This window comes from Macaca fascicularis, chromosome 4 (genome assembly GCF_037993035.2).
Source record: "Macaca fascicularis isolate 582-1 chromosome 4, T2T-MFA8v1.1".
Taxonomy (NCBI): domain Eukaryota; kingdom Metazoa; phylum Chordata; class Mammalia; order Primates; family Cercopithecidae; genus Macaca; species Macaca fascicularis.
Genome location: NC_088378.1, coordinates 146,295,064 through 146,304,999, shown reverse-complemented (window position 1 = coordinate 146,304,999; position 9,936 = coordinate 146,295,064). Strand labels below are relative to the sequence as shown.

Here is a 9,936-nt window from a genome sequence, read left to right as displayed (position 1 = left end):
TGCACCCATGTTGCTGCAAAGGACGTGATTTTGTACTTTTTCATGGCTGTGTAGTATTCCATGGTGTATATGTATCACGTTTTCTTTATTCCACCCTTAGTGGGTATGTAGGTTGATTCCATGTCTTGGCTATTGTGAATAGTGCTGCAACAAACATACTTATGCATGTGTCTTTTTGGTAGAATGATTTATTTTCCTTTGTGTATATACTCAGTAGTGGGACTGATGAGTCAAATGGTAGTTCTAAGTTATTCGGGAAATTTCCATACTGCTTTGCCCAGTAGCTGAATTAATTTACATTCCCACTAACAGTGGGAATGTAAGCATTCCCTTTTCTCTGCCACCTTGCCATACATCCATTATTTTTGATGTTTTAATAACAGCCATTCTGACTGATGTGAAATGGTATCTCATTGAGGTTTGATTTGTGTTTCTCTAATTAGTGATGTTGAACATTTTTCATATATTTGTTGGCTGCATGTATGTCTTCTTTTGAAAAGTGTCTGTTGATGTGTCTTGCCCATTTTTTATTGGAGTTATTTGTTTTTTGCTCATGGAATTATTTAAGCTCCTTATGAATCCTTAGCATTAGAGCTATGTCGGATGCATAATTTGTGAATATTTTCTTCATTCTGTAGAATGTCTATTTACTCTGTTGACAGTTTTTTTGTTTGCTTGTTTTGTTTTGTTTGTTTTGACACAAGAGTCTCACTCTGTAGCCCAGGCTGGAGTGCAGTGGTGTGATCTCAGCACATCACAATTTTGGCCTTCCATATTCAAGTGATTCTCATGCCTCTGCCTCCTGAGTAGCTGGGACTACAGGTGTGTGCCACCATGCCTGGCTGATTTTTGTATTTTTAGTAGAGATGGGATTTCACCATATTGGCCAGGCTGGTTTCCAACTCCTAGCCTCAAGTAATCCACACGCTTCCACTTCCCAAAGTGTTAGGATTACAGATATGAGTGAGTGAACCAGGCCCCTTGATAGTTTCTTTTGCTGGGCAGAAGTTCAATTACATTCCCCTTAACAATTTTGGTTTTTGTTGCAAATGCTTTTGGAGACTTAGTCATAAATTACTTGCCAAGGCTGATGTCCAGAATGGTATTTCATAGGTTTTCTTCTAGAATTTTTATAGTTTGAGGTCTTACATTTAAATCTTGAGTTAATTTTTGTATATGGTGGAAGGTATGGGTCCAGTTTCAATCTTCTGCACATGGTTAGCCAGTTATTCCAGCACCATTTATTGAACACAGTCCATTCTCCATTGCTTGTTATTTTGTCAGCTTTGTCAAAGATCAGATGGTTATAGTTGTGGGACTTTATGTCTGGGTTCTCTATCCTGTTCCATAGGTTTATGTGTCTGTTTTTGTACCAGTACGATGCTGTTTTGGTTACCTGTAGCTTTGCAGTATAGTTTGAAGATGAGTAGTGTGATTCCTCTGGCTTTGTTCTTTTTGCTTAGTTTGCTTTGGCTATTTGGACTCTTTTTTATTTCATATGATTTTATTTTATTTATTTGGAGATGGAGTCTCACTCTGTCACCCAGGCTGGAGTGCAGTGGCATGATCTTGGCTCACTGAAACCTCCGCTTCCCGGGTTCAAACGATTCTTGTGCCTCAGCCTCAGGAGTAGCTGGGATTACAGCTGTGAGCCACCACACCTGGAATATTTTTAGTAGATACGGGGTTTCACCCTGTTGGCCAGGCTGGTCTTGAACTCCTAACCTCTAGTGATCACTCGCCTCAGCCTCCCACAGGGCTGGGATTATAGGCGTGGGCCACCACACCTGGCCCTGTATTACAAATTTTAAAAGATTTTTAAAATTACATTTTTATTCTTAGAATCTATTTCCTCAGTCTCCCTAGTAGCTGGGATTACAGGCATGAACCACCACACCCAGCTGTTTTTTGTGTTTTTAGTAGAGATAGGGTTTCTCCATGTTGGTCAGGCTGGTCTCAAACTCCTGACCTCAGATGATTCGCCCACCTTGGCCTCCCAAAGTGCTGGAATTACAGGCGTGAGCCACCATGCCTGGCTTGGATGCTTTTTATTTCTTTCTCTCGCCTTATTGCTCTGGCTAGGACTTCGAGAACTTTTTTCTTTATTCTGAGGGCAATAGATAGGCTTTACAGCTGTTTATCAAATATAGTTACCCTCTTAGATTTGTTTTTTATAAAGCATCTAGTAGCACCATGAGAGTGGGGAATACTGTTGGAAAGAGGAAGGAAAAGGAGTTTGGGGGAAAGGGAGAGAGGTTATCTAAAAGGTTACATGAGAGATAGTGAAGGGTGATACTGATGTACTATGCTGGCAGCAGAAATGGAAACATTCATTTATAAACATTCTGGGTTTCTAAAAAGTGATTGTTACCACTCTCTTGCATAGTGGAAGATGCTTGTCTGAGTCCAGAGACTATTGTAACCTCCCGAATAGAGGCTGTCAAGGAAGCAAAGGTCTGTCAAAAAGGGAGGTTCAGGATCAAGTGTGAATAGTGGATCTCTATTTGTATGCCAAGCTAATGGACAATTTACTTTGATTAAACAAGTTAGTAGAGGTACTGATTTTACAGATACTCTTACATAATCGTATTTGTCCTCCTGGGCACTAGATCCCATTCCATTCTCAAGGATGACACTCCAGCTGTTGTCCTGATTCTCATTCCTACATCATCTCCCCTACCCCTCACTTCCTGATATTTTATGTTCACGGCTGGCTTTATGCATATACAACCTGTGCAGCTGCACATGACTTTGTGTTCAGAAAGACCAGCTCTTGGTTTAATACTCCGTTGTTGCCATCTTGAGATTCATGATAATATAATCATTGAATTTGTGTTTTGAATGTGATGTCCAATAGGACAACGGAGCATTCACATGAACCGAGGAGACAGGTCAGGTGGCAGCCTCAATTCCTTGCCACCCTTTTCATATACAGCATTGGCAGTGCCCCATGAGCACAAAATTTGGGGGAACCATGATGCTAAGACTCAAAGCACATATAAACATGTTACCTCTGTGACTAAAAGAAGTGGAGGTGCTGACAGCCCCCAGAGGCCACAGTTTATGTTCAAACCAAAACTTGCTTAAGGGTGCAGAAAGAAGGCAATGGCAGGGTCTAAGGAACAGCCCATCATATCCTTGTTTATTCATGTTATGTCCCTGCATAAGCTAATCACTTACACTGAAAATATTGACATAGGAGGAAATGGAAAGACAGGGCAACCCATAGTTCTTTTTCCTTTTAATCTTTCCTTATCAGTAAACCAAAGACAGTATTTGTAGAATATGTGTGAATTAATTAATGAGTTAGTTTTAGGCAGTGTTTCCACTGTTGGGGTAAGAACAAAATACATAGGCTTGTGTTGAGCTATTAAATATAAATTGTAGAATGTCAGTGATTCCAAATATGAATTAAATATCCTTGTATTTACATTTAAAATTGGCATTGAACAACAAAGATTAACAGTAAAATTAATAATGTAAAAGTTAAGCTTTTACTTAGTTAGAATGATATTAAATAGCAAATAAAAGCACCATGATAAATCAAGAGAGAGACTGTGGAAAAAAGGAAAATGTTTTTATTTTAGTATATTTAATGAGACTCTCTTCCTGATGTTTTGTTTTGTTTTGTTTTGTTTTGAGAGGGAGGGATGTGGGGGCAAGGAGGTCTCAATATGTTGCTCAGGCTGGACTTGAACTCCTGGGCTCCAGCGATCCTGCCTTAGCCTCTTGAGTAGCTGGGACTACAGGCACACACCACAGTGTCTGACATTTTCCAGAGTTTTTTTTTTTTTTTTTTTTTAGACAGAGTCTCGCTGTCTCACCCAGGATGAAGTGTAGTGGTGCCATCTTGGCTCACTGCAACCTCTGCCTCCTGGGTTCAGGCGATTCTCCTGCCTCAGCCTCCAGAGGAGCTGGGATTACAGGCACCTGCCACCACACCTGGCTATTTTTTTTTTTTTTTTTTTTTTGTATTTTTAGTAGATACTGGGTTTCATCATATTGGACAGGCTGGTCTTGAACTCCTGACCTCTGGTGATCTGCCTGCCTCAGCGTCCCAAAGTGTTGGAATTACACTGCGACTGGCCGAAATTAACTGATGTTGAAATTAACTTTTCTTGACTCTTTAGCCACACCTGGCTAAATTTATTTTGTATTTTTAGTGGACACTGGGTTTCACCATGTTGGACAGGCTGGTCTTGAACTCCTGACCTCTGGTGATCTGCCTGCCTCAGCGTCGCAAAGTGTTGGAATTACACTGCAACTGGCCGAAATTAACTGATCTTGAAATTAACGTTTCTTGACTCTATCCGTTGATAGTGAAATAAACTTCTCCCTGATCTTCTCTTTTTTCTTTTTTTTTTTTTTTTTTTTGAGACGGAGTCTCGCTTGTCGCCCAGGCTGGAGTGCAGTGGCGCGATATCCGCTCACTGCAAGCCCCATCTCCCGGGTTCACGCCATTCTCCTGCCTCAGCCTCCCGAGGAGCTGGGACTACAGTACAGGCGCCCACCTCCACGCCCGGCTATATTTTTGTATTTTTGGATAGAGACGGGGTTTCACCGTGTTAGCCAGGATGGTCTCGATCTTCTGATATTGTGAGCTACCCGACTTGGCCTCCCCAAGTGCTGGGATTACAGGTGTGAGCCACCGCGCCCGGCCTCCCTGATCTGGAAACAAACCTTTCTTTATTGTTTATCCTCTGGCAGCTACTGCTTCACACATCTTGAAAGAATGGTCCTCGGTCTTTCTTGTCTTTGCACTCAGTCTTTTCTTTTCTCTTTTTTTTTTTTTTTTTTTTTTTTGAGACAGGGTCTGGCTCTGTTACTCAGGCTGCACTGCAATGGCATAATACCAGCTCACTGCAGCCTCAGCCTCCTCAGCTTAAGCTGTTCTCCCACTTCAACCTCCCAAGTAGCCAGGACTACAGGTGCGTGCCACCACACCTGTGGCTAATTTTTGTAGAGATGGGGTCTCTCCATGTTGCCCAGGCTGGTCTCCAACTCCTGGTCTCAAGCAAACCTCCCGACTTGGCCTCCCAAAGTGCTGGGATTACAGGTTTGAGCCACTGCATCCAGCCTGTCCTCTGTGTTAAACTTACTCCAATTTGTCTCTCATCTCTACATAAATGGCTCTTCAAAGTTCCCATGGACCTCACTGTTGCTAATCTAATGATCAATTCTCTGCCTTCTCTTACATGGTTCATCAGTAGCAGCATTAGATTGGGACGCTCAATTCTTCTTGGTATATTTTCTTCATTTGGCTTCTGGGGTATCACACTCTCGTTGAGTTACTCCTTCCTCATTGATAGCTTCTTCCTAGTCTTCTTGACTGGTTCTTCCTCTTCTCGCTGACTCCTTAATATTGTTTTTCTCCCCAGGCTTTAGTTCTTAGTCCTCTTCTGTTATCTGTTTACACCCAATTCTTTGAGAGTCTCCTCCAGGGTCATGAACTTAAGCCTGTTTCTGTGCAGATAACTCAGATTATTATATCTCCAGCCCAGACAGTTTTGGCAGTTATGCGTAAAGCTACTATAAATATTCACATAGTGTTATGGCAAATATATTTATAATTTCATTTTTAAAAACTGACAGTGTTTTTCAAGGTGGAACAGTTTTTATTCCCACCAGCATTATATGAGAATTTCAGTTATTTCACATCATCATCAGCACTTGGCACTGTTAATTTCTCACCTTTTTTTTTTTTTTTAACTTTAGCCATTCTCTTAGGTGTGTAAAGTATCTCATTGTGGCTTTAATTTGCATCTCCCTAATGAATAGTGATGTTGAATATCTTTTTATGCTTATTGGCCATCAGTACAGCTTCTTTTGTAAAATATCTGTCCAAATCATTTGTCCATTTAAAAAAATGTATTGTCTGGTCTTATTATTGAGTTGCAAGAGTATGTTATATGTTCTGGTTACAAGTCCTTCATTAGGGAAGTGTTTTCCAAGTATCTTTTTCTAATCTGTGACTTGACTTTTTTTTTTTTTTTTCTCTTTTGGTAGAGACGGGATTTCGCTGTGTTGCCCAGGCTGATCTTGAACTCCTGGACTCAAGCGATCTGCCGGCCTCAGCCTTCCCAAGGGCTGGGATTACAGGCGTGAGCTACCATGCCTGGCCTGACTGTCTTTTCTTAACAGTATAGTTTAAGGAACAGATTTTTTGTTAAACTGTGATGAAATTCAACTTATATTTTCCTTTATGGTTTATGCTTTTATGTCCCATTTAAAATCTTTTTGCTTAACCTAAAGTCACAAAGAGTTTCTTCTACATTTTCTTCTAGAGGTTTTGTGTTCTAGTCCCTGCATTTAAGTCTTTGATTCATTTTGAATTAATGTTTGTACATTGTGTGATATAAGGGTCTAAGTTCATTTATTTGCATATGGATATTTAGTTTTTGCAGAATCATTTTGCAAAGTTATCTTTTTCTTATAGAATTACCTTGGCACTTCTGTCAAAAATCAATTAATCATAATCATGTAAGTTTATCTCTAGACAGGGTCATGCTCTGTTGCCTAGGCTGGAGTGCAGTTCTTCCATCATAGCTTACTGCAGGTTGGAACTCCTGGGTTCAAGCCATTACAGGCATGACACCAGGCCTAGCCTCCCATGTTGTTTCTTCTTCTTTCTTCCTTCCTTCTTTCTTCTTCTCCTCCTCCTCCTCTTCCTCCTCCTTCTCTTTTCCTCCTTCTCCTCTCCTCCTCCTCCTCCTTCTCCTCCTCTCCGCTCCTCCTCCTTCTCCTTCTTCCTCTTCTTCTTTTTCTATTTTGGCCTTACTGAATCACCATGTTTCATTTATACTTAATTTCTTCCCCTATCTTCTACCCCAGCAGCAACTATGGATATTTTCTGTCCCTATAGTTTTGCACTTGCAAGAATTTCATAGGAATACCATAGTATGTAGCCTTTTGTATCTGGCCTTTTAAATTCAGCATAATGCAGATGAGTTTCATCCCTGTTGTTACATTTACCAATAGTTTGTTCCTTTTTATTCCATAGGAATATTATAGTGGTCTGTAAGCTTCAAGAGAAGTTAAAACCATCTAGGTAGGACTCAATTCACAAGTTGAAAAGGTACTAAAGCAATAGAGAAGGTACAGGGTGAGATTGTAATCAAGTGATGATGATACATCTCCAAGAATTATTTCAGAGAGTTAGATTTATCCATAAACCCATTTTGAACTTGTGTCTGCAAGAGGGAATAGAATGGTCATTCTGACACCAGATTCTGTAAGAAGAGGAAGAAGGAAGTCTTCCCACAAAGTGATACAGATATCTAGTGCGGAAAGGTCCTAATTACTTGTTCTTGTATTCCCAGGAGGCAAATCTTGGGGATTATCAGGGGAAAGAGCATTTCAGGCAAATGAAATTCCAACTTCAACAGCCCTGAGATGAGATTCTCATGCTAGGATTAGTTTATAGGTAAAGAAAATAATTGATGAGATTAGCAATTGGAGTTCTTCCCGATCAAAATCAACTCTATAGTACCATGTCACTGGGAGGTATGAGGCTCTGGGAGCTTGTGAGCATAGCAGTAACTGATGAGAAACATACTGAGCATTTTTTTCAGTATGTTTGCTGCCCTCTGTGAAAATTAGTGAAGCTTTTATTCGAGAAACCATGCGAACTGAGATCCTGGGGTTTGGTGGTGAAATGGCAGGGTTGGTCAACTGCTTTTACATCTGGTGTCCAAGGCTCAGGTAAGTACACTTCATATGGGCAGAGACCATCTCATACAGAGTCTGCTCATTTATCTTCTCTGGCTTCTCGCATTTTCCCCTGCTAGGCTACATTATTGAAAAGGAATTTACCAGACCGTATATTCTTAGTTTCTCATGACAATGAATTGAATAACTGAATTACATATTAGTTATGTTGCTGCAGATATTTCCCATGGGAAACGCTGGAGAGGATCTTTTGGGAAAAAAACCATATTTTTGTCAAGATTACAATTATGGAGAACTTTAATAAGTGATGATCTTTCATAGATAAATTCACCAGAACTCCTTTCCATAAATTTCACAATTTATAATTTCCATATACTTTTAATAATTTTATTAAAAAGTCTCTCCAGACACCTTCCCATTTTTCCCATTGGTGTTCATTTCTGTCTTAGGCACCGGGAAGCTGAATACCATCATAGGCATTTATTAGCTAAGCATGACAGCATACCTGTGTGAAAACTGTCAGAATCAAAATGGAGTCACTATTGTTAAAACACACAAACACACAAACTAACTAAAAACGCTGATTAATAGAGCTGGAAAAGGCCATGCTTGATAACAAAAACTATCACAAAAGACTACAAAAACCATAACCTTGCACAGGCCATCACAATCCTAAACAAAAAATACTTCTATAAGGACATCTGCCCCACAACTGCCTGTCCAACCTCGGACTAGCTTCCTCTCTACGATCCATCTTTGTAGCACATGATAATTACTTCAACACAGTTATATAATCCTTCTCATTTTTTCCCTTAAAAATCTTTGTCGCTGGGCTCGGTGGCTCACGCCTGTAATCCCAGCACTTTAGGAGGCCGAGGCGGGTGGATCATGAGGTCAGGAGTTTGAGACCAGCCTGGCCAACATGGTGAAACCCCGTCTCTACTAAAAATACAAAAATTAGCCGGGTGTGGTGGCGGGCATCTGTAATTCTAGGTACTCGGGAGATTGAGGCAGGAGAATTGCTTGAACCCGGAAGGCGGAGGTTGTAGTGAGCCAAGATCGTTGCACTACAGCCTGGGCGACAGAGCCAGACTCCAACTCAAAAACACCTTTTTCTTCTTTTACCTCCCTGAATATACATAGTTTCCTATGGCACTCGTTTTTTCTTTGCAATGCTCTATTCCCAAATAAACATCATTTTCTTTCAGAGAGCTTCTCTGTGTTATTTAGGTTGACACCTGTAAATAGAATGTTATATTTCTTTTTTAAATTGTGGGGGGAGGGAGAAGTGTTGTGTTTCATTTATTTGTCCCATTACAATTGTGCAATATCATATGAGCCACTCAATTCCTAAACATAAGTACACACACAACGCACTTCTTGTCTCATGTTTTGTGTCTCGAACACAAATTACAAATTATACAAATTGTGCAATTTTCCTTGCCCTTCAGAAAGGAGAATCTCAATGCTTCCAAAATGAACTGGGCAGTAACTCCGCTTCAAGGTGGTAGGTCCCCCCTTTTCAACCCAGTTGTGTAAGATAAACTTGTCTTTATTATTCACTTCCTAAAGAGAAAGGAGGTGCTAAGCGGACAGGACAGCTGGACAACACGTGCAATAAGGGCAATGGTCCTATCTACTCTATCTAAGGGAGCAGTACACGGAATACTCGTGGGTTTTTTTTTTTTTTTCTGGTTTTTTTTTGGACCTATGTGAAATTTTAAATGTTCAAGGGAATTGTTCATACAATTGTATAGTCACTATCCCTACTCAGATGAGAACATTTTAGAACATTTTGGAACATTTCTAATATCCTCGAAACTTTCCTCACGTTTCCCTATATTTTCAAAATGAACAAGAATACAGGATAGTCAAAAGCAATAGGTAAATTCTGAAGTATCCAAATAACATGCAACAACATCCTTCGATAGCTCAGCTGGTAGAGCAGAGGACTGTAGGGGTTTGAATATAGTCATCCTTAGGTCGCTGGTTCGAGTCCGGCTCGGAGGAGTTCCCTTTTAAAAGGGTCTCTCCTGGGCCTGAAATAAAGAAACTTGAAGAACGCAGTGTGCAGCTTGCTATACATGAATTTGTAAGACGCTCAGAGAAGGAAAATAATCCACCTTTAAAATTGCTAACAAGGGTTGCTTCACGGACAGTCGAGTGAGACTCAATTTTCACCAAGTTGAGGAGGGATCATGAGGAATGTGGGGAACGGGATTTTTATATCCCTCCCCTCTTCAAAAAAGGAGCAGTGTACACCTGACA

General features: G+C 40.4%; 1 non-coding gene across 1 annotated transcript; it reads left to right on the top strand.

The window, feature by feature from the left end:
- Nucleotides 1–9,589: 9,589 nt before the first annotated feature.
- On the top strand, nt 9,590–9,678 carry TRNAY-GUA (transfer RNA tyrosine (anticodon GUA)). The gene is given in 2 exon segments: nt 9,590–9,626; nt 9,643–9,678. It is a non-coding gene; the product is annotated as a tRNA-Tyr (tRNA).
- Nucleotides 9,679–9,936: the final 258 nt, after the last annotated feature.